The sequence below is a fragment of the Rattus rattus genome, chromosome 14 (assembly GCF_011064425.1).
Source record: "Rattus rattus isolate New Zealand chromosome 14, Rrattus_CSIRO_v1, whole genome shotgun sequence".
In the NCBI taxonomy this organism is placed as follows: domain Eukaryota; kingdom Metazoa; phylum Chordata; class Mammalia; order Rodentia; family Muridae; genus Rattus; species Rattus rattus.
Genome location: NC_046167.1, coordinates 42,284,361 through 42,288,727, shown reverse-complemented (window position 1 = coordinate 42,288,727; position 4,367 = coordinate 42,284,361). Strand labels below are relative to the sequence as shown.

The window sequence follows — 4,367 nt, the reverse complement described above, 5'->3', positions numbered from 1 at the left end:
AGCCTTGAATTTAGACTGGGCTCCTGGTAATAGTTTCCTGCCCCAGAGCTGGGCTCAATCCCTCTGGAACTCTGCCCGGGTGTTTCTAACCAAGTTGGCTTTTAGGCCAAGGCTGTAGAGGAAACTTCTGCAGAGAAAGAGCAACTCAGTATGTTCTTGCCATTTTAGCTTCTGGAGGAAAGTGAGCAAATTGGTGGTTCAGCTCTAGACCCAGAGGTAGCAGGCCCCTTTCCCCCACTAGTGGGTTCTAGCACTTCAGCAGGCAGAGAAGCCTGCAAATGAGCCGTGGGTCCAGACGCTGCTGTTTTCTTGCATAAGTTGGAAGAATCCTCACCTTGAGGAACCAAGGGACCACGTAAATGTGCAGATTCTGTCTCTGAACCTGAATCAGGAGTCCGCTACCCCCTCTCCCCTCCCCCTAACCCCAACATTCATTCATTTAATCTCACTCTCACCCGCACTCACCTGTAGCCTGAAGGTCGCTTTCCTTGATCCAGGGCCACCAGTTAGGTTAAAAGGCTCCCACTTCAAGATGTGCCAGCCGCCTTGAAAAAGGTGTACGTGGAGCGCATTCCCTGTTAGAGTCGCGGTCAGGTGGCGGAGCTAATCGTTGGATTTTGTGTACTTTCTTCTGTGACTGGCAGGGGGACCCAAAATAGAGATGTTCCCGCTCGGTTTCGAACCGAGGACCTCTCGCGTGTGAGGCGAGCGTGATAACCACTACACTACGGAAACACAACAGGTAAAGCTCTTTACTTCTAATTTTTACAAATCAAAAGGGATATTGTATAAAGTATGATATGAAAAATATAGATTCACACTAATGGAAAGAACCGCAAGGAATGAATACAAACCAGAGATAAAAATCACAGAAAAAAAGAGGCTAGATCCTGGCAGAGGGAAGGAACAAAAAATGCTCCTCAGGCGTAACGGCGCAGGGGAGAGCTAAGCGAAGGAAAAGGTGCGTGTGCAGGAATTCCCGCGCTGAGACGCTGCGCTGCACCGCAGGGGAATCGCATGCAAGTGAAACATACAGGGGACTGGAGGTTGGGAGAGCCTGATCACTTGGAGACACTTCGAAGAGAACGTTGTAGACGCTGGAGAGTTTTTGAGACAACCCGAGCAGGTGACTCAAATAGTCACTGCAACCTGTTAAGGAAAATTCTCAAGGGTTGTTAGTTAGTTAGTTAGTTAGTTAGTTAGTTAGTTAGTTGGTTAGTTAGTTAGCTAACTAGTTAGATTGTTTGTTTGTTTGTTTTGTTTGTTTGTTTGTTTTTTACGGAGCTTAGATATGGAAAAATTGAGACTTGTGTGGAAAGTGCCACATCCCACTCAGGCTGAGTAGACCATGCGATGCTGTCGGCAATACAGGAGTGTGGGTAGCTCCCGTGAGGAGCAGAACAACCCTCCAATAACGCAGTTGAGTGAACAGAGATGTACGAGGAAAAGAAAGATCCCAGAGAGGCGGGCAAAAGAACAAACAGCACGGTGTGGTTTAAGAGAAAAAGCCTAACCTGTTTGCACAGAATAGATTTTGACCCAGTGTCTGTTGAGTAAATCTTCAAATCGAAAAGCTCTGAAGCACTTGTCAAATGAACACACGAGTGCGTGATGTGGATTGAGCAACTGGAAAGTGACAATGTGTTAAACAGCGAACTAAAGTTTATGCTCAAGCGTGTGAGAGCATAAGGTTAACGAAGGTCACTTTTATATAAGGCCGTCGATGGAAACCTGGTGTGCAAGGCAAGAACTGGAGGATGTGGGCATCGATCCCACTACCTCTCGCATGCTAAGCGAGCGCTCTACCATTTGAGCTAATCCCCCGAGCTGATAGCGCCTCTTTTTTTGTACTTCCTTTTATGTCAAGTGTCTCTACTGGTCCTCACATACGTACTTCCTATGGCTAAAGTCTAAGAAAACACGCTTGTCAAAGCTAAAAATGTACATTCGAAACTGTGTTCCTCAAAAGCGTAGGAAGTGAATTGAGAGTCTAAAAACAGACGAGAAAATGAAAAAGAAGGCTGTTTCCGCCCAGTCTCGAACTGGGGACCTCTCGCGTGTTAGGCGAGCGTGATGACCACTACACCACGGAAACATCCATTGGTAGCAAATGTTCCTAGTTTCAAGATATGGATTCAAAACATGCCTAGTAACCGGTTTGGTATTGGTATTTGTTGTATTGCATTATGGGCAAACTAAATAAAAATAACCAAGGTAGTTGTCCCACTCCATCTGCAGCCCTTGATGAGCCACTCTACTACTGAGATCTCACACTGAGATCATCGGTAAATTTGTCCCTCTATGGCTGGTTTACCTCAACTCCATGTCCTCAGCTTCTTCATTCCAGTGGTTGCAAGTGACAGAGCCTCTTTATAAAGGACTGAGTAGAATTAACGTTCCATGTGTATCTGCTGTGTTTTCATCTGTCCACTTACGGACAGCACCTTGATTTTGTATCTCGGTTATTATGAATAATCTTGAATGTGAAGATACGAGTGTCTCAGAAGACCTGGATTCATTACCAAGAGCAGAGCAAACATGAGCCCATGACTGGCAATGTTCTCTCTCTATGGCTAAATTTCTAAAGGAATTGTCATGCTAGTACGTCTAATGGCTGTAATAATCTAAATCACCAAAATCGTGCAGCATCCTCCTTTTTCCACACCTCTCCAACACTGGCTCTTTTCTATATTTGAGGATGGATAGCCCTTTCTGGAGGACAGAAGTGAGGTATACTCATTGGGCTTTGGGTTTCATTTTCCTGGTCAGTTGTGAGTTGGGCACATTTTCATAGATTAGTTTATTCTTTGTCTTCTTTGAAAAATGCCTAACCCGATTTTCCCCTCCATTGTAACAGTCTATTTGTTTTCTAGCTACCGTGCTTTGTGCATATCTGAGCATCAACTCCTGCTTTCTCCCACTCTGTGTACAGCCTGGACTCCATTGCTTATACCTTCACTGTGCAGAAGCTTGTGGTTCTGGGAAAGAAGCTGTGGTTTCTGTCTTTGCTTTGGGAGCCTGTGCTTTAAAAATGCATCCGAAACCACAGCCAGAGTTGTACAATGGTGCTTTGCCATTGTGCCCTCTTCCGGAAGCCTTCTGCATTCAAATCTAATATTTGAATCCTTAATACATTTGGTATACCCATGTGGTGTGTGAAATGTACTCAGTTTCATTCTTCTGTATGCTGACATCCAGATCCCAATATGGTATATAGAATAGAGTATTCTTTCCCTGATATGTCCGCACATTTTTGCTCTCTTTTAGGCTTTGTTGTTTTGTTTTTAGAAAATTTCACCCTATATCCGAATCTGGTCTAGAACTCACCATATAGCCCAAGCTTGGTCAATCCCCTGCCTCAGTCTCCTGATACTAGGATTGCAAGTATGAATCAGTCATAGAAACACACATGCATGCACACATGCACATGCACACACACACACACACACACACACACACACACACACACACTCTCTCACACTCACCCGTACACACTGGCTGTGTCTTAACCACTTTTTTGAAGAATGAATTGACTATATATTCCTAGATCTATTCTGTTTCATTGGTCTACATATGATGTCAGTACTATAGTGTTTGGGTTACCATAACATTGTAGGATATATTTTTGAGTCATATAGTATGAGGACTCTAGTTTTGTGGATTTTGGGGGCTTTGTTTTGTTTTTGCTTTTTTCATTTCTTTTATTGTTTTCATATCCTTTTAAATGTTTTATACTTCTCATCCTATGGATAAATGTGTTATTTCTATTTTATAGCTACTATAAGTTCTTTTCCAGGCGTTTTGTGGCTGGTGTTTAGAATTGCTGCTGTCTTTGTGGCTGATACACCTTCCCTAAATCCATCAGTTCTAGGTGGTTTGAATCCTCGGTCCCCACCTGAGGTTGCCCTTCTGCTACCCAGAATGCACTTGAGCTCTTCTAAATGAGCACTTTTGCTTGCTGGACTCCCAAGTCTCCCTCTAACTTATTTTATTGAGGAGACCAAAAGCCTCCCTCATAAACTTCCCCTATTCCAGCACCCAGATGCATTCTTAGAACTGGCTGAGGCAGGAGAATCTGAAATTTGAGGTCAGCCTGGCTTAACAGTGAGACTGTATCCATAAGTAAATAAATATTAGTGGGGTCTTGCATGGTGGCACATGTCTTTCATCTCAACACTGAGATGGCAGTGGCACAATGAGAGGCAGAGGCAGGTGGATTTCTGTGAGTTTGAAGCCAGCCTGGTCTTCATGTTAAAGTCCAGGTCAGCCAGAGCTGCACAGTAAAACCCTGTATCAAAAAATAAATTTAAAAAAAAAAATGGTTCATTGATAAGTGACTATTAGCCCAAATGTTTGAATTGCCCTAG

At 43.8% G+C, this 4,367-nt stretch overlaps 3 non-coding genes across 3 annotated transcripts; all 3 read right to left on the bottom strand.

Moving 5' to 3' along the window:
* Window positions 1-662: 662 nt before the first annotated feature.
* On the bottom strand, window positions 663-735 carry Trnav-cac. Its single transcript has one exon. It is a non-coding gene; the product is annotated as a tRNA-Val (tRNA).
* A 1,016-nt stretch (window positions 736-1,751) lies between these two features.
* Window positions 1,752-1,824, bottom strand: Trnaa-agc. The gene has a single exon. It is a non-coding gene; the product is annotated as a tRNA-Ala (tRNA).
* A 198-nt stretch (window positions 1,825-2,022) lies between these two features.
* On the bottom strand, window positions 2,023-2,095 carry Trnav-aac. The gene has a single exon. It is a non-coding gene; the product is annotated as a tRNA-Val (tRNA).
* Window positions 2,096-4,367: the final 2,272 nt, after the last annotated feature.